A 21,021-nucleotide genomic window follows, 5' to 3' on the forward strand; every position below is an offset into this window, starting at 1 on the left:
TTATACTTTACGTTGTATTTATAATCATTACAAGTTTTAAGCCAGATGCGATATGACCGATATGACCGTGATCAAATCTATGCAAATATTTTGAATGGAAGGTGAAGCTAGGCTAAGGGAGTGATAACTGAGCCAAAGTAAAAGGGTAACTAATCATTGGTTATTTAATTCAAGCAGATAAATCATTTATTATTCTAACTGAGACACTTTTGAGGGTGGAAGAAGAAACTCCTATTATTACCATACAAGATGGGAAGAGTACACTAAGGCCAGAACAGGAATGTAGAATTGTCTGATGACTCTGCTGTGAAAGGACTAAGGTTTTTTCTGTAAATTTTTGTGAGTCAGGACTGGAGGCAGTCTTACCATTGGGGTCTTTCCCCAGAGTTAGAACTTGACTTTTCCTACAAGCAGCGTATACTTATTGTACAAATATAAGGCTAGGCTTTGAAAACTTGGAGTATAAAGGTGTTGAGAATAACTGTGAAGTTATGAGTAAATCCAAAGCTCATGTTATTCATGAATTTATTCAACTGTGTACCGTTCCCTTTTCAAAATACTCATGGTATTATATCTTTTGGGAGCAGAGTTGTTTCACTAGAGAGGCAGAGGAATGTCAGGAGTACGAGCTGCTTCTGACACAGTGGGGTGGGCACGTGGTCTGGTCAGGCCGTGCCCTTCCTGCTGTCACATGCTATCATTCCCAGTACATCTTTAAGTTCACATCTATGGGAAATTCACAGCAGTTATGTCTTTATGTTGAATGAGCCAGTGACAAGTGACCAGTAATGAGGTCGTCCTGCTGGTACTCAGTTTGAATTAAAGCTAATAAAATGATCATATACTGTAAAGAACTTTTAGACTTTCTGGGAGATAGAAAGTTTATGTGTGTACCACACATGCAGGTTATTGGTAACAAAATGATCACTAGTTCCCCTGTTACCTTGGAAAGCTGATACTGTTGTTTCTAAATATCCATATTATCAGTTTTTCATGACAAAATTAATTTCACTCTACATACCTGTATCTGTAATACAAAATCTGTATCTGTGGATGTTCATGTGTGTATTTTAGGATAAAAATTCATGATGAACAGGTGTTAATTTTTCTTCTCATGAATATATCCCCCTGAGCCAGCATAATTCTTGTTTTTCTCCTTTTAGAATAAGCTCATGCCATCATGTTGGTCAGATAGAAGAAGAGTCACCTCATCTTTTGTTTGTTAGGCGGTTTTAATTATTTAATAAGTGCAAGTAATTAGGACATTAAGAAAGTCATTCCAAGAAGAGACTTGGAAATGCAGAGTGTTGCCTAGGTTTGTGAGTTTGAATTTCAACAAAAGTGACAAGGTCTTTCTCCTGATTCTTTCAGCTTTTTAAAAAATAAGTTGTAGTTTTTTGACATTTTAATATAAATTAGACTAGGCAGTTATTTATACATTATTTACCAAAATCTAGTGCATTTTTCTTTATATTAAAATTGGAATTATTAGTGGCATCAATCGTGTGATAAAAACATGCATGTTACTGCTTTATGCAATAACAATATTTGATAATTCAATTCTGGTGGGAGCAAGGATTGTTGTGTGTGTACCTGCACACCTGTGTGTCTATGAAAGTGATGGAATAAGAGTGAATGAGTCAGAATTGAATGCTTTTAAAAGGATGTGCTCATTACCTCAATTGTGATGACTGTTTTTTATGTCAAAGATATCAATGTTAAATGATGCAAAAATAATAAGTTACTATTGCTATTAATCAGGGTAGACAGGCAAAATTTTTAAAAACCCTACTCTTCAGTAGCAGTTTTGATATGCTAGTGGAGCCAAAAATAATAAAGAAGTCATCACAGTTATTTCTATAATCTTACAAATGCTAAATAGTTCCCCCAAGGCTAAGAGCATACCTCCAGGAAAAGGTGATTTAAACACAAGGTAAACTTTTTTGAGGTTAAAACTCACCCTTCATTAAATTTTTAAAATTCCTTTCTCCGTTTGAACAAGTTCAAATATTATTGATTTTGTTTGCTTCTTTTGAAGATTAGCCCTTCAGTATTTCAAAGACAACTTGAAAATTGGACACCAGTTCATATACAATGCATACATTTTCTCTACTGCTGTCAGAACTACCTATTCTATGATTTCACAGTAGACACATGATTAAAATTCTTAAGTTAGGGAATTATTATGTAGTCCTACCCTTTATGTGACAGAAAATGTATACTTCTGTTCTGCCACCCAAATGTATATTTGACAAGTATCTGTAATTTGGAGCTTTATTTATAGTTCTACTTCAGTGTCTGCAATTTGAATGCAGAAAAGAAATTTAAAAATTTGAAGATCCTAGTTTTTTGTGGAATTTGTTTCTAGTTTGAATAGGTGGGCCAATAGAAATGTAATACTTGATTTGCTTCACCAACTTTCATTCTCAAATTATCTTTAGTTTTAAAAGTATTTTTATGAAATATGTAATTATAGTTACTACTTGGGTGAAATTCTTTTTTATTTTCAGTATGATAAATTTATAAATTTATTCTGTGTGTCTGACATGTTGGAAAAACAGAAGATTCCTGTGAAAGTGGAAATATTGAAAATCAATACCAAATAGTTTTTTGGATACAAGTTGGGTCCCAGCATAGCTCAGGTACAGAGCAGGCCCTCAGGAAATACTTATTGACTAAAAGATTGCACGAATGTTCCTGTATACTGATTAATACTAACAGTTAATTAAAAGAAAATTTTATCAGAAAATCAGCCAATATGTTCAAAATCAAATTATTAACCAGTATTTTTTTCAAGCTTTCTCAGTCTTTCTTGGAAACTTAGGTAGCATTTATCAGGCTTTTAAAGAAGGATTTGTTCTTTCAAATCGTCTTTTACAATTCTAGAGTCAAAATATTTAACCCAATTCAGTAAATGAATCACATACCAGAGACTAGTGATGCTTTACCTTTTATATAAGAAAATTTCCACAGATGACAAATAAGTACTATTCATTCTTGTATTGCAAAATTAACCTTAAAAGACTGCTTCCTGTGAAGATGCACAACAGAGAGGAAACTGACAGAAGGTAAGTATAAAAGACCAGGTGGGAGGCACTGCAGTGGACCAGAGAGTAGGATGGCCAGGGAAGGAAATGCAAAATGGAAAAATTCTTAGACTGGTGTCACTTTCCTAGGGGTCATGCTCATGGTAGACTTTTCATACAGGTCGGGATTATGTACATAACCAGTTTCATCCTCTGAGTGAGTAGGAAGGAGCCCAAGGAAGGCAGTCTTAGAGCGTGGGTGACCAGCCATGCCTGGAGCCCAATGCCTGTTCCTAAGGCCCAGTACTGTGTCTTAGAAGTGGGAAGCTAATTTGACCTCTCTGTGTCTAGTTTTCATGTCTTTCAAAGAGTGCTACTAAGAGTACCACATTTCACAGGGTTGGTTATATAAGGATTCAGTGAGACCATATATAGAAGATATTTAGGTCACTTAAAATGTCATTTGGAGTCACATAGACATGATTCTAATCCCTGCTCCACCATTTACTAACTATGTTGGTGGTAAAGTTAAGAAAACTCTGTTTAAATACTCATCTTTGTCAAGGGTAGATATCTATTTTTAGAGTGGTTATAGTGGTTTATTCAGATAAATGTAGGTAACCTTCTAACATACAATAGTTGCTCAATAAATGACAGTACTCAACAGCATTCTCTAAAGAAAAGAATACCCAGCATAATCTGAATGCCTTTAGGGAGAAAATAATAATAAATAATAATAATAATAAATAGAAATAATAAATAAAATATTTCTATTGTAGGTCATTTATTTAAAATTAGTATGTAATTTTCATTCACTGGTAAATATTTTTTAAATATAGCCACTAATTATGTCCAGGTATTGTCCAGGATAGACAAATAGGTAAAAAACATCAGACAAATGTGGATGAAGAAATGACCTCAAGACTCAGTGTTCACGGATTTTTAAATTGTGAAGATGGATTATTTTCCTAACCCACTGAGTTGCAGAAGAGACTAAATTTTTACAAGTAAATGTCTAGTGTACTAAAATGCTGCTGGGATTCATGCAAAACCTACACCTGACATCAACTTCAGCAATAGAGAAATTCATCTCAATGTACAGATGGACGAATCCAAAGAAATGGCCACACTCAGCCAGTTTTCTCTGTATCTTCTGTAAATCTGTTTTTAAAAATGCTTTTAATGAGAAGCTGCTCTTAGTTCTTACAGTAACATCATCTTTCACTTTAATTCTGAAGTCAAATTTCCTCTTATTTGCTCAGACTGCTATTCTTGGGCTTCCATGGGGTGACAAATCTAGTATATTGTGATTTGATGATTAGGCTTATTTCCATACCATCCAAGATTTTCAGAACTGTTACACTTTTTGGGGGGTTAGTTTCCCCATGTTTATTTTCCTAACATAAGTCAGATCTACCATACAGATTGCTAGGAAATTTATTCCCTAGTTTGAAGTGCATGTTTATTGAGTAGCTACTACAATTTTTTTTACAGACATTAGAGGGGAATACAAAAGAATAGAGCTGCATAACCAGTCCTGAAAGAGCTAAAATTCCAGCTGGAGAATTTGAAATTAAATGACAGTATTTGTCCCAATTCACAGAATTTTTGTATAGTTTACTAAACTTTATATTATGAATGTCTGTCATGAATGAATGAGCCACAAACATCAGTTAGCAGAAAAAGCTCACAAACATCCAGTCAAGATTGAGTTATTAAATATTTTTTGAGGAATACGTATGACTGTGAGGGATTTTATATTGCATATGGAGTCATAGTGTCTTCTTGTGAAACCATTTCTAGTTCTTTTTGACAGAATTAACTGTACTGGTGCTCGGTATTTCTCAAAAGGTCTAAATTTACAATTAATGTGGAATTTTCTTTAACTGATAAGTATTTTAAAATGTCATCACTAATTAAATCCAGTTTAATATTTTGTATGAATAGACAAATAGATAAGAAACAGAAATACCCACAGATGCTCTGGGTTTGCATCCTGGATGCCGGCCATTGTAGTACAATGTACTTGAATATAAATCGGCATAGCACCATCCACTTTTGGGATATTAAGGAGTTTTTATAGGAATGAAAGGTGAGGTCAAATATTCCACCATGGTAAGTTGGGGGTCTACTCTAAAGGGGAAGAGACATGATTTGATGGAGAAGGAGCCCAGGATGTGCAGGGAATGAACAAGAGGTAACCCAGAAAGATGAATCTGTCTGGCCAGAGACAGGCATTTGCCCATTTAATACAGAATGTCCAGTGAGGTGGGAGAGGAAGAGGAAGGGAGCGTAAGGTCTCAGATGACTTGGAAATGGAATACATGAGAACTTTCGAATCCTGTCAGTGGACTAAAAGTGGAACAAGCTGCCTAGCAAAATGTTGCATGTGTCCACTGGTAGAGATAATCCAGTCAAGAGTGATGTTGTGCATGGAATTTATATACTGAATGGAAGATACAACTAGATTTTTTTTCTAGGATTTAGGCTGTGATTCAACAATTTAGGTTGCTGTTGAGCCAATGACTGTACTGTGAGCAAGATATGACAATACAGATGGATTGCTCTGCAGTGATACATTAACTCTTTTTGGTAACTGTGGTGATTTTTTTTTTTTCTGGTACCGGGAATTGAATGGTGATGTTTTAAATGAACTGATTATTTCTTTACGGGAAGATTATGTGATAATTTCTAACAGTTTTTAAGTTCTATTTTTAGAGAATCATCAGCTAATAGAGATCACAAAAATCAAGTTTAGCCTCAGACTGAAATGTTTATATATTTTTGAGAGAGATTAGAATTATTAAATGAAGAGAATAATTAAAAGATGTATGTTTCCCCAATAGCTTTTGGAATGGCATTGATCTTCTCAGACACCATGGCATGAAAAAAGTGAGTTTTCCCAAATAAAGAAATGTCTGAAAATATTTTCATCCTAAGAGTCTGCTTTAGTGGTTTCAATATTTCTTGTATTGATACATCAAAAGAAGTAACTTGTGCAAAGTGTGATCAGAGCAGTATATTTGCTTCAGTGAAGTTTGTGGTAACCAGAAGTGCCTAAAGTTGTGATTTCTGTTGACAAAGAAACACTACCTTGACTTCATGAGACTCTTTTTACTGTTCACCTTACAGACACAAATCAAACAAAATTCTGAAATTTTATTCCTATTACTGCTGGATTAATTTGTATAATTGACCTAGGTTTTTTTTTTTTTTTTTTTTACCAGAAAATAGTGTAGTGATTAGCACATTCTTTCCCATACTAATTTTGAAGTAGAATTTTCAGATTTTTAAATTATGAGGCCATTTTGTGTACTTACCCCTCAAAAATATGTATTTCCTGTGAATGAAAATTTTGCTAAATGGATGCATTTTTATGAAATGATGAAATGACAAAATGATAACCTCAGATTTCCAATGGACTTCAAAAGATTTGGGAAAATATCAGAAATATGGGAAACATGTCGCTTTGGGGAAGGTTAATGCATAGTTGTGATCAGTGTCATTTATTGTCAGCAGAATGGCAGAACCCGATAAATAATTCGCTTTCCTAAGGTCCCGCTGATACTTCTCAACCCCCCATGTCATCGTCAGCATTATTTAAAAGATGGCACTGAAGGTAACATCTGGGAGCCAGTTCATCATTTAATTAAATTATCCTGTAATCAAATCTCCCGTAATGAGGTTAATTTTAATTATTAATCAGGAGTTGACATGGGCACAAGGCATTGTGAATAATACATGAAAGGCTTTGTCTGTTCCATTTCTATGAAAGACCTACTTTACTGCAACAGTGCTTTTCTGCAGTCATGCTGAGTCCTCACACTGTGGTCACCCAAGAAGCTGGCTTGCTTTTTATTTCAGACCCTCAGGAGAGGATAATTGTTCAGTTCTTCCTGATTTGGATTCAAATCTATGCATGTCCTGTGTGCTTGTTAATTTTCAGTTGAAGCAATTTTCAATTTTTAAGAGACTTTGAAGATAATGAGGGTAGAAAAAAAAGTTCATAAAGTAATTTGAGCCCCTAGATCCACTGTAAAAATTTCTCCTATATAAACCCAAAATAGTTATTGCCATCATATTTTAGGCTATGTTATGTTGCAGGTGTGAGAATGCTATTGTATGGATGGTCTGTCATTTGCTGACCTCTCCAGATCTACCGCAGTGGGGTCACTGCCTCTACCTGGGCCGGAAGGGTACAGACAAGAGCATGGATTAGTCAGTTTACCCACAATTCACTGGAAACCCAGCAGTGCCCTTGAGTCCTGGTCTTCCACGTGGCTACCAAACATTCCCCAGTACTGGCCATATTTGCTCAGTTTGTGCGTGTGTGTGTTTGGGGGAAAGTTGAGACAAGGTCTTGCTTTATACATAGTTCAGGCTGACCTTAAACATACTATATTGCTTAGTCTGGCTTTGAACTCACAGTGATCCTCCTGTCTCAGCCTCCTGAGTGCTGGAATTGCAGGCATGAGCCATCACAGCTGGCATTGTTCAGTTTTTGTAACTACCTTTTCCCTTAATTGCAGAAAGGATGATGGTCATAAAAGAGGAGTAAGTCCTACTTTTTTATTCCTTTGGAAATCAAAGATTAGGATTCAAATTAATCAGAAAGCAGAGAGAATATTAAAAAGAAAAAAAATACCCAGTTGACCATCTCATCTCACTTGGTTAAAGTTCTTTGTGGTTTCCTACTTTCATTTAGACTAAAATCTTACGTCCTTAATAAGGCCTACGAGGCTCTGCCACTTCTTCAGCTGCTCTTCAGTCCACTTGTGCAGTTTGCTGCCACTTCCTCCCACTCCAGCTCCCTCTCCTAACCCTGACACTCAGGACTCACTATGCCCTGTGGTCCCTGTAACAGCAGTTTAGAGCTGGAAGATCCCAAGGCTTTTCCTACTTGCTTTCTTTCTTACAACACAGTTCTGTCACTCCGTTCCTTTTCCTGACTTTTTCAGATGTGCTCCTGGTCGTCCTTCAGATCTTAGCTTAATTGACACTTCCTCTGAAGCCTTCCTAGGAGTCTCAGTCTAATTTCTTTCTGTTTAACAGTCTCCATGACATCTTCATGGATGCATTCAATATGGTGTCATATTATTTTAGATTTGCTGTGAACCAGGCAGCTTTTGTTCTCCTTTCTGTAGCTTACCCAAACACATAATTCTGCGGTCATTTTCTGTGGTCATTTCTCTTTCTCACTGAAGTGTAAGCTTCAAGGAGGCAAACACAGACTATGCCCAAGCCTGGGATGTAGTAATAATGGATACTTCAAAAGTGAATGAAGACATCAGAGATGAGAATTTCTTAATCTGTCAGACACTAGAATGAGTTTTCACATCATGAAAACGTTCATGAGTTTTCATTCATGAAAATGTTTGAGAAGAGGCAAGACAACTCTGGGGTTAGCGTTTGCCTCTAGAGAAGGTATTCAGACATCAGAATAGAAATTGAAGTGGATAACTGTAACATTTTACTCCAATTCTGTGGGGTGGTGGCTCTAACATGTACAAAATAATCAATATTTACTTAAAAATTGACTATGACATTTTAACTCTTTGGTGCTAGACTTTCAATATTTGCTTCATTGAAGACTGGATAATTCCCTAATCTACTCAAGCATCTATTGAGAATACTGTGTGCAAACTGGACATTGGCTCAATAGCAAAGCCTAACACAAATAATACCCTGGAATTCTTTCTTCTATTTCTTTTGTTATGTTTGTAAGAATACTTGGCTTAATATATTGGAATGACGATGAAGGCATAGAAAAAGTAAAAGCAAGTAACGCAATAATTCTACAATCTGATTCAGTTGTATTATAAATTTTGAGTGTTATTAGTATATAATGACAAAAAATTGTCAGATCATTAATCTTGCCTTCTGAAAAAAAATCCTTTATGGTTAGGAGTCTTTTTGGTGGGCTCTATGTGTACTAAGGAAATCTTTCTTTTTAATTGGTTAAATTCCACTGCTGTCTGCTATCTCTCAGTCTTGACCACTTAGTGTAATTAAGAAGACAGAACAGAAGCACACTGAGCCTTCTTAAAGTTCTCTAGTCTAGTTTGGTGTTTCAGTCAGCCACAATAAATGGGTCTTCGGAGAGGGTATTTCCTGTACAGCTTTATGGCTTTAAACTTATAAGACAGCAGACATTTGAATAGCAGATGCATATGCTAAACACAAAGCATCTTTTCTTTTATCCGATTTTACAAGACCGAACTGTCCTTGATATGCCTCACATGCACCAAGGAACAGGAGTCACATGACTGTTTCCTCACATTTCTGGTGCCTAAGAGAAGAGATTCAAGCTTTCAGTGTTTGCAACCTGAGATTTAAAACAGTCCAGTCCAGAATGGAATGTTTCTTGCAACAGCATCTGTTTGTGTGCAGGTTGGTAGAAATAGTAAGACTTTCAGAGCAGGATTTTTTTTTTTCTTTTTTGGTTCTTGAGGGCTATCTGGAAATTGTAGTAGTAATTGTGATTAGTAGGCTCTGCCTGAATGTATTTTCCTGCTAAATATGTGTCCAGTTGGCATGTATCACTAGGGCTGAACATTTTAGCACAAACTAGAAGTTGTATTGTGTTTCAGTAGTTTTCCTACATGTGCCTGCATTTGCCAGTGCGCCTATCTGATCCCTGTTAGCAAGGGGGAAAAACCTAGTGACCTTCACCAAATTCTTTATAAAATAAATAGGCTATTTTTATTAGGGTTATCCTGTGTACTCTGAAGGTCTTGGTGAGTATACATATACATGCTAGAAGTACCCAAAGAATATTTTGTATTTCCTGTAGTTTTGGTTAAGAATTTGCATTCATTGCTGAAATTTTGTAACCCAGCCAGCAACTGAGCTACAGACAGTTCTAGTCAATAAATACCCTTCAGCTAGTTTTAGGTTTGAGACTGTCATCCAAACTCTGATCATTTTATGTAGCTATGGAACCAAGTATTAGTTATCATAGAAATATTTTTTTATTTCACCAGAGAGGAAAGTTATATTTAGGCATGGCTAGTGACTTGGTAGTCATTCTGCATTTCTGTTTTATTCAAGGCAGTCTATTGACCTAAATCACTAAATTTTTTTAAATTAAAAAAACCATCAAAACAAGAGCAACTGAAACTATTTCAGCAACATGACTTTTTATGCCTACAGCTTTCTCTTTTTGGGGGGGGATAATTATTAAAGGGCTCAATAATAAGTTTGCAAGATTTCAATTGTATTTTATGCTTTTTTTCCAGACACTTCCATTCTGTCTTTGAGTGATCCTGAAGACATAAAAGTATTTAGTAACACCATTCATCAAGCTAATGCCAGGCAGTAGACATAGAACAGGTTATGCTTCTGCCCTCATGTGGCTCACAGTCAAATTAAGACAGGGATAAAGCAGATTGCCATGGTACTAAATATACAATCTAATTTTTGTCTTTTACACACAAAATTAATTAAATGAAGCTTTTCTCCAAGGAAGGGTTTGATCAAAGACCAAAACTAAGAATAGGAGTTAAGAGAGCTGCTACTGGGAATATTCTGGGGGATTTGCACACTTTCTAGGAGCGAGGAGTGTGCTGCATAACAGATGGATCCCTGAGAACCAGTAAAAAAGTACTAAGTACAATAGAGCTGTCCAGGCGAATAGAGACCAGTACAACAGGCCCTCCTTCTCGACGATGATAAGTTTTTCCCTTTGTCTTCATCCTATAAAAGCAACGGGAAGCCCTTAAAATGTTATAATGAGGAAGACTGACTGAGATTTTAAGAGAGATGACTGTGACTTCACTATGGAGAATGTAGGTTAGAGATATTAATAAAGGATATGAAATGATTTTGATTTATTGTTAATATCAATGGAAAAAATCAAAACTTAATTATGGTTGGGGGTTGGGGTTGTGCTGGCTGTCTGTCAGTATGAAAAATGACACGATCAGGTTGTAGAGAGAAAAGGTTTATTCTGGCTCATGGTTTTAGAAGTTGCAGGGCATGATCGGTTGTCCCTGTTGCTCTGGGCTTGTGGCCACATAGCGGAGTACAGTGCTTGTTTCATGGCTGGGAGGCAAAAGGGAGAAGAGGGAGGAGCTGGGCTCCCACTTCCTCCTTCAAGGGCATACTCTCAGTCACCTGAACACCTCCCAGGGGCCCTTTTAAAACTTCCATTGCTTCCCAATATCAGCAAGCTGGTGACCAGGCTTTTACCATGTGGACCTTTGGAGAACACGTACTATCCAACCAAAGCAGGTGGCATGGAGGAAAATGCTTCTTACGTGGAGATGCCAGCCATTACAACTAACAGGAATGATGAAAAGTCACCATTTCCCAATAGCCCAACTTACTGAGGTAGCAATAACACAAACCAAAACTGTGAGACAAATACTTGGTGAACAGTATATTCTTATGTTGCCACGATGTCACCTTGGTTATTTTTAACTTATTAGAAAATAAAAGATGTCACCTTCTAGTGGTGAGATGTGAGAGATCACCACTTTAACCAAAGAATTAATATTAAAACTTCACAAATGATGAGCCAACCTAACATCATTGGCTTTGTGATGTGATATAAAATATTCAACGTCACACTCAAAGTATTTGTGCAAAAGAAGAAAAAAGAAACCATGTTTGATCTAATCATAATCAATCCTCAACTTAACTCCGAATTTGTAAGAGAATGTGAGAAATAAAGAGTGAGTTAATAGATAATGTAAGATAGGATTTCTACATGAATCCTGGACTGGATGTTTCAGTAATTTGTTTCCATAGATAAAAAGCTAGTAAGGCTGTTCAGTGTTTAAAACAACCCCCAAAAACTAAAAAGGAATATGACAGCAAAATACCTCATAAAAATCTTGACTGCATTTTGGTTTAAAAAAATCTATGAAAGACCTTTTTACAAAAAAATGGGGATATCAGAAGATTTTATGGTATTGTTAATCTTATCAGTTTGATGAAGAGCCTATTCTTAGAAGATGACGTGTTTAAGTGTGAAATGTGATATATGCAACTTCTAAGTGATTTAACAGCGATGATAAATGTGAAATAGAAATACAGAAAAATAAGAATTATGAAATCTTGGAGGAGAAAACCAAGTATTCTTTACACCAGTCTTTCAAATGCTTTTGCCCCTATGAAAATTTTAGAAAGGTGAGTGAGTAAGTGGCAAGCTGGGTTGTTCTTGGCCCAGACCTGGTTGCAGGGTTTCTGGTTCTTGGTGAAGTACACCTGTGAGCTTTTACCAACTCAGAGAATGGCCCTCACATCTAGAACCCCAAATCTGCCGGGGCCTCCGGGGTTTTGAGTACACGTTGTGCTGATTTCAGCAGTGTGACATGGATTGTGTGGTGTGAGTCTCAAACCATACACACAGCACCAGTGAGAGCCAGGGACTTCGGGCTCTTCTGTGACTACCACAACAGAATTTTTGTGCTTGTTTTAAATAAGCTAGGAACACCAAATAAGGAGGTTATTGCAATAGATCTAATCTCAGAGAATTAAGAGCTTTGTACTGGGATCATAACAATGCGAGAGAGAAGCAGAAGATGTGACCAATAAATGGATTATAGGAGGAGAGAAACGGCCAGACTGGATATCATATTGTTACTGGGGAGTAGGAGGGAGATGTAGGGATGACTCCTAGGTTTCTGGCTTGTATAACTAAAAGAATGTCATCACAACACAACAGAAGGTCAGAACTCTGAAAGTAGAGAAAGTTGTGGAGAAAAACTCAAAGTTTGGTTTTAGGCATCTTGGGTTCTGAGATATTTTCAGAAATAAAAATGGAAAAGTATTATTTGATTGTTTTGTGTAGTTACACATAAGGTACCTGGAAAAACAGGTCTTGAAGAAGCTACTGTAATACGTATCTTCGGGACAAAATAGCACTACTTTTGTGTATTCCTCTAATCGTTCCACAAGTTCCCACATAATTAGATGATGAATTATCTTTTATAAGCACGTTTCTATGTTTATTCCCCATGAAACTATACCATGTAAAGTATTATATGAGCTATTCATTTTTTTCAGGTTTTCTCCAAATTCAAAAGTGGCAGCAAATCTTTGTAGAGATGAGAGATAGCCAGACACTTATTTCAGAGTTTACTTTGTGTGCTGGCCATCTAATTATTAGCTAGAAATGCCAAAATGTTTTTAAGTATTAGATCAGTGATGGTGAGCCTTTTAGAACTTCCAGTGATACAACAGCCCACTGTGGTATGCGTGCCATAGGCTCACCATCACTGTAATGAATGCTTTGGAAATGTTCAAATAATTATAATGAGTAAAGAGAAAGTCTATCATACTCTTACTTGTGTGTGATATAGAAAATTTATGTGCTTTAAATTTAAATTATATTTACACCTTACATGTAGTGAATGAAATTCTTACTTTTTATAATATCAATGTATGTTTTATTCTATTTACCCAGCAAGTGGTAATTGGATGGTTTGGTTTGTTTCCTTTCACTTCAGTGTGTATTTAAATTTTAAAATGGTTCTGTCAAAACACCTCTACTTATTTATAATGACAGAAATTCATAAAAAAATAAGCCTTTTACTTTTATTTTAGAAGCCAGTGCAATATCATAAACATTCAGCCTCTGTTAAAGTTCATTTCACAGTAGAGTACTGTTTGGCCATAGAGAAAGACAAATGAGTTATTTGTAGGAAAATGAGGTAATTTGAGACCATAATGTTAAGGGAAATAAATCAGACACACAGCTTAAATGTCACATGGTTTCTCATATATGAGAAAGCCAAAATATAAATAAAGAGCAAAATAAAAGGTAGGTAATAGGAAATAGAGTGAGAGATCTTCTGGAAATGAGAAAGAGACCATGAGATGGATGGTAGGGAGGGAGAGAGGATTACAAAAAAAAGAGAGAGAAAATCGAGATGTGTTGTGTACATGTGCCAACTCCCCATGAGGAATGTGACCATTACGTACTAAAAAGAAAAGGAATAAAAGTGTCATACACAATGGAAAAGTTCAGTTCAATCTCTCTTGAAGTTGTATCCACAAACAAATAATTCAACATAAAGCCATGCATGGACCCTGATACAGCTCTTTGCTTGTATTGTGTCTTTAAGCACCGGCTGCAGTGCCTTAAAACAGTTCCTTAGGAGACATTATGATGGACCCACTTGGTGGTGTTTCGCCTAACCAGTGTGATGATGATTCTAGAAGAGGTAATAATTCCAGTTATTGCTAAACTAAATATTGCATGTATACAAAAAAGATACAGTTTAGAAAATGAGCACAAATTACTTCCTTTTTTGATTTATCAGAAATAGGCAAATGGATTATGTGCTAAAATATAAACCCTTAAGAATTGTGTTTATCTTGTGAACAAGATGATGTCTAGGCATCGCTTGGAGCTTTTATAAACTCCTTTTCACAGTCATGTTTATTGCTCTCAGAAGGCTTTATAAGGTGTCAGAATCCATGCGAAGTTGCAGGATGAGGTAAGAGAGGCTGTGCCAGGCATCAGGGGACCTGGCTTCTGTGAAAAATGAGCAAGACCTGTTCTGCATCTCTGCATGAGTTTCTGTTAATGAAATCATTCAGGGAGAATTTGGATCCAGCTTCTTAAGGAACTGGGCGAGAGGACAGGAGAAGGGATGGTGACAGCACAAGAGAGCGAGCTCAGGTGTGTACGCCCAAATTTGTTAAGGCCTCTGAAGAAGACATCTTCAACACCTGCTCTGTAGACCCAGTGGAATGATGAGCTGTATCTTCAGAGTAGGCAAGCGGATACGTACACACCAGGGAGTGTTTATGCTGCCTTTAGAGACCAGGAGGTGTATGGTGGGTGTGGATGGGTCAAACTGGTGTAAATGGCCTGGAGTGTCACAGAACCATTGTGGAAGAATAGTGGATGTGTTTGTTTTTAGAACTGGGAAAATATGAAAACACGTGTCTCTGAAGCAGAAGTTGTGCCTGGAGAGGGAATGGAAATATGCCATAGAAGTGAGGCAGAAGATCATTCTGGCTTATCGGTAAGATTGTCCTCTGGAAGGATGAACATGTGTCCCTGGCCGTCTTCTGAAACAGGCCAGATACAAGGAGCCGGTAGTCTGGAGTTGGGGCAGAACATTCAGTAAAAAATTAGGTGTTATAAGTGATAAGAAGAGAAACACTTGTATTTGAAAAGGACCTGATGACAGACAGTCCAAGATTTGATAGGTTGATTAATAAGACTTTACGACAAGGTGCAGGGAGGAGTTTATAGGTAGCCCAAGTGGGGAGGAACCAGGGGACACTGGCTTTGAGGTGGTGAAGGACTGGACTTACCAAGCAGGAACTGGTAATAACACGATGGTGAATCATCAGGGATGGTGGCCAAGACGATTACAGAAGGGCGTGAAGTAGTTGCTAACACCAAGTACTTTGGGAAGTTTCATGCTGCAGTTGGTATAATTTGTCAACCAATAGGGCTAAAAGTTGAGAGATGTGAAAGATTTAGAGAAAGCAATGTTAAATCATAATACTGGACGTCGTTGCCTCTAGAGGGATTAAAGAGAAAATATCTCCAATATTAAACCTGTATATAGATTTAATGAGTTAAAAGTATGGGCAAAAATTCAGTCCACACCCTTTCTGTTTACTGGAGGGATTGTGGTTACAGGCAGAAAAATGGAACTTGAAAGTGAAGTAAAAGCATTTAATTTCATATTCCAGTCTTTGCCTAATTGATATTGAGCCATTCTTCTGGATTCAAGAATTCTTCTGCTGCTGCTGTAATCCCTGTACTTTTTTTCAGTACAGAGGATTGAACCTAGGGCCTTCTCACTGAGCTGCCTTCTCCTCAGCCCTTGTTGTAGTTTTTATTTTGAGATAAGGTCTCACTGTCACTAATTAGTCCAAGTCAGGCTAGACCTTGAAATCCTCTTGCCTCAGTCCTGCAATGTCCTTGGGGTTACAAGCATGCTCTGACACACCTGGCTTGAACATCCATGTGTTTTAATCATGGCTTGTGCCACTTAAAAGGGAATCATCATACTTGATGTAGATTGTGTTCAAGGTTATCCTAATTTATTTCTTCTTTGCTGTTCCATAATATTTCCTCCAGGTAGCCCAGGCATCTTTTTGGCTGTGTTTATTCAGATTTTCAGCAGTCACCCCAAGAATCTTCCTTGGGGGATTAGAAGTCCTTGTTCTAAAGTGTGCATTGGAGTTCTCAAATCCAAGGTTCATCTTCAGGATCTATATACCAGGGCAAGTAGAACTGTACTAGTGGTTAGAGGCATTATCACATTTTAAGATTTTGGCGCTATGATATGTAACTTCCATTTAAAATCCAGTCCATGAGCAAGTCAACTCGATTCTGTCTTCAAAGTACATTGATGCTTGAAGCATGCTTTTGAGGCATCCTCTGATCTAGGCTGACCAGGGGCACATGGTGGAAGTAGTCTTCCTGTGAATGCCCTTGCCCCACTCCATTCCTTTATTCACCCAGCAGCCAGTGTGTTTCTTTTGAAAACTTAAATCAGTCATATCATGCTTCTGTTCATATCCTCCAGTGGCTTCCCATATGACTCAGGGTAAAAGCCAATGTCTTTTATTGGCCTGTGGGGCTCAATATCTGAAGTTGCACCACTCCCTGTGACATCAGCTCTGAGTCCCTTTGCTCAGTCTCACCCTTCTGCAACCCCTTGGCCTCCCTGCTGTTCGCAAGCAGCCTTCCTGGGGCTGCACACATTCTTCTTCAGGAGTGTTCATCTCCCATGGGCACTTAGACTTGCTCTTCTCGTGTCTCTGAATCTCTGAACAAATATCACCTTAGTGTGCTCCCCTCCTCTCTCAGTGAGATCCCTGACCTGGTTTTCTGCTGCATTTTCTTCTAGCACTTATCACCATCGGATGTTGTGTATCTTTTACTTGTTCATTTATATATTGCTCTTTTTTTTGCTCCAGATATGTAAATGTAAGCACCAAAAAAGCAGAGTTTTAAAATTTTTGTTCATGCTTTATCTTTGAGTGCCCACATAGTAACTGGAACATGCTGGTTATCCATTAAATGCTAATGGGATGAATCATTGCTTGGATGGACAGGTGAATGAATTTGTCTTATGTGATAATTTAAATTAAAGCCAGGATTTACTCTCATGCCACATTTTGGTCAATGCCACTATTCTTTCTGCTGCATTCTGTGAACTAGATGTGGATGAAACATTAACAGTAGAATCCTTTAAGAAGTCTACTATAAATTAAATTTTAAATCCTAGCTATATTTGGCTTCATGGGTTTCCAAATAAAAATAGCCTGATAAATTCTAACTTAAAGGTATAACATTGAATCGAACTTAGAGACTTCTTTTTCTATCATCAAAACAAAGGACTTTTGCAATAGTTGAATTTAAAAAAAACACATTGACTCACCCATGAATAGCTGGGGAGAGCAGGATTTCTAGATAAGCAGGACAAAAATTTCCACTGTTTCTCAGCAACTATGTAGCTAATGGGGATGATGGCTTAAAGCCAACTACCACTTAAGGGGGAAAAAAAAGCTTACCATTCAACAAGTGAAATAGTGTGGAATGAATAGCATCTATTGAAATTTGATTTTCAGCAGTCTCCCCAAGTGACTGAATAAATTTTTCAACCTGTTTACTTTTTAAAAACATGTCTTCTCATAGTCAAATTCAGGATTAATTATATGCCAAGATTTGGTTGACTGCTACTGAAATGTCTGTAAAAAAATCTCGAATGGTCATTTGAAGCATATTGGGACCCTGCAAGGGCTGACTGGCCGAGGAGCATAATGTTAAGAACAGTATAACTGACAGTAGGCCTGATGCCCAAGGCCAGATCATAAAATGACAGAAAATAAGTTGAAACTGAGATCAGTCTACATTGGTAATGAATAGGGCTGACATGAATCTAAGGATGAAATCTAGGCAGTAAATAGCTAAGGTAAAAGGGCAGACCAATCTGCAGAAGGGCTCTACAAAGCCTGGATACATTTTCAGGGTGCAGGTAAGGGGGCTTGAATATCAGGATAATTTTGTACACCCAGCTAAGGGAAGGAACCACATAGATTCAAACGAGGTCAGTCAGTGGGCAGGGGAAGGCTATTTTTTAAGGCTATTTTTTAATAATCATCAAGGCTTTGGTTGTTCATTATCCAGGTATAGATATAGATGAATAATAAACATATTGCCGCTGTACAGTTTAAAGTACTCAGTGTAATGTGTGTAGTTCTGAATATTTCTTCCGGGCTAGACTGAATTTAATTTCAGACCTATATTGAATTTACCTTGCCCACTAGTTCTTTACAGCACTGCTATATCTGGGCCCTGTCTAAGTGCAACAGGTATTGATATGAGGAATTGGAATTCCTGCAATCTGTATTTGGTGTATTGGAATCATCAAATAGCTTGATATAAAGTAAAACATACAAATTTATTTTAAGAGTGAAAATTACTTGATAGTTTTATGTTAATCTTTATGATGCTACAAATTTGATTCCTAAGTATATACTCTTAATAATTGTATTCTGAACATTGTTGTCTCTATTAGGCTTATTGATCATTATGAATTTGATAGAAATCATTTTTTTAAAATTTATCTTATGTAGACAAGTGAAAAGTTGCCAGAAGTTTAGAAAATCAATGGCTGTTTTGAGTTATTTGATTTCTTAATTTTGTTGGTCTCTGCTCAAAGGGGACAGAAATACTGATCTCCTTTGAAATCTATATGAACAGTTCTAGAAAATGTGCAGATATTTGGGAAATAAAGGATTGAGTGTCTTTTCAGAAGATGTCCATTTAAGGCCACCCTAACAAAAGCCAGATTGGGAAGAGGTCCATCCGCATCAGAACAAAACTTTGCACCTAACACTGCCCTTGCATATGACTTGAACTGCTTTTACTGGGATAGGTCTGTGACCTTTCTTTTATTTTAGATCTCTTCCTGGGTTTCACTTCCTACTTATTTCTGTACTTTTACTGTGTCTCTACCCTTCTCCCTCAGGAACTTCAGGTCTGTATTTGCCTTCATTTTGTTTTGCTTGACAGTGAACATTGATGTGACCCTAGGATTCAGCTTCATCTGGTAACCTTGGTCATTGTTGATGTTGTTAATTTCATGACTTCGCCAGTTTCCTAGCAAGTAGTCCTACCCTAGCTCAGCAGTCCCCCCACCACTACCACCACCAGCAGCTCTGTCCCCCTACACTGTCCTGGGTACACTTTAGCAAACTATTCTGATGCTCTTTTTTTTATTGGCTTAACAGAAACTAATAATAATGAGTAGTACACCACATCACCATTTACAAAATGTTTATACATTTCTCTTTCTCTTTTGAACAGTTGTTGCTATTTTAAAAGAAAAGAAAAGATGAAGCATGAGTTAGAAGACAAGTATATTTTTCATAAATATTTATACATATTTCTATATAGTAGAAAGAGTCCACATGTTACTTATGAATATTTGGTTTGTGATAGGATGAGATCACATATATATTAAATTTTTCTTAGTGTATGTTCAGTGTTATTTGCTTATCAGAAAAACTATTACCCTGAAAGTCTTCCAGTTTGATACACATTATTAATCCATAAATCTTAGTCATTGTTAAGGAAATCATTACTTTGGAGATGTTTGTCATATCTGGTACAAAGGTGATGTTTTATTCTTCAGTTGAGAATTGAGAGTAAAAGATTCTTGAGTCAGTGCCAGTAACAATGAAGGTAACATGGAGAGCATTCTAGGAAAGGAGATAACATGCATTGAACACTTGCAGAAAGTTGGGCACAGTTGTGTGCCCAGGGCATTGGGCTGGAGTTCAGAAGACTCAGGCCCTTGCCTACATGACTTATCTTGGGAGCTCTGTTTCCACATGTGAAATGTGATGAAATACATCTAGAATGCTGTGACTTCAAGTACGTGTAACAAAGGATGCTCAACACTTTCCTTGTCTGAAAATATTCCTAGTGATTTTGATTTTTGAAATATAAAATTTTACAAATTTAAGAATGCAAAGCTACATCTGTCTTTTGAGAATTTTACTTTTGCTTATCACTATAATAACTTTATTATTATTGTTATCATTATTATTAATCATTGCAGCACTGAGTATTGGACCCAGTGCCTTCACACCGTGCTACATCTTCAGCATTGTTTTTGTTGTTGTTTTGTTTTGTTTTTGAGACAGGGTCTTACGAAGTTGCTAAATTGCCCAGTCTGGGCTCAAATTTGTGACCCTCCTGCCTCAGCCTCTCAGAGTGATGAAATTTCAGGGATGTACCAGCACACCTGGCTTTTATTAATTATTTTAATCTTCTCTACTTGGTCAAGATATCAGGTTAGTTTTATAATATATTTGGTTACATATGTATATATACTTTTATCTAGTTCCATATACTTTGACTTACTTCTAGGTAATATTCCAGTTAGGGAAGAAAACTGTCATTTAGACAGATTTGGTGTATTTACACAGCATTCCAAATGAACATTTTGATATGAACATAATGTATGAAATGTTATGCAGAAAAAGGTTATATAAGTTAAATATATTTCAATATAACACTGTGTCCAAATTTGTATGTAGTATGTATAACCCAATTGTGGGTTTTGATAAATACGCTTGTAATCATATAAACTTGTATCTCTTCCTTTATTCATTCTATTGTAAGTTATATATGACTGACATATGCGAATGATATAAAACTTTACACAAGGGCTGGGGATTTAGCTCAGTGGTTCCGGCGCGTGCCTCGCAAGTGCAAGGTCCTGAGTATGATCCCTGGTACCAAAAAAAAAAAAATTTACACGTGTATAATTAGTCCATATGGCATCAGAACTGAGAAATTTACTCACTTGTCTCCTAAAAATGCCATTCATGCCTTGAGATTTTTGTCTACTTAGTATGGCTAAATAGATGCTATCCAGTTTGTAAAGGAACAGCCTTATTCTGAAAGGGGTACTAGATAATTTCTTCAAGCCTTTTTAGATAGGTAAAACTGTTTGCTTTTGACATACTATTTCCACAATCATGTGTATATATTGGGACC

At 36.7% G+C, this 21,021-nt stretch overlaps 1 long non-coding RNA gene across 6 annotated transcripts in view; it reads left to right on the forward strand.

Annotated features, from left to right (window-relative positions):
* LOC147824928 (uncharacterized) overlaps positions 1–21,021 on the forward strand; it is a 94,202-nt gene that overhangs the window by 70,620 nt on the left and 2,561 nt on the right. For 3 of the 6 annotated variants that reach the window (XR_015441516.1, XR_015441514.1, XR_015441512.1), the window contains 2 exons: positions 14,099–14,197; positions 14,903–20,312. This is a non-coding gene — a long non-coding RNA (uncharacterized LOC147824928). The remainder of the gene's footprint in view (positions 1–14,098; positions 14,198–14,902; positions 20,313–21,021) is intronic. The other 3 variants (XR_015441515.1, XR_015441518.1, XR_015441513.1) reach the window with 2 other exon arrangements.

Source organism: Heterocephalus glaber, unplaced genomic scaffold (assembly GCF_053883595.1).
Source record: "Heterocephalus glaber isolate CG9 unplaced genomic scaffold, H.glaber_assembly_v1.0 deba00001523, whole genome shotgun sequence".
Taxonomy (NCBI): domain Eukaryota; kingdom Metazoa; phylum Chordata; class Mammalia; order Rodentia; family Bathyergidae; genus Heterocephalus; species Heterocephalus glaber.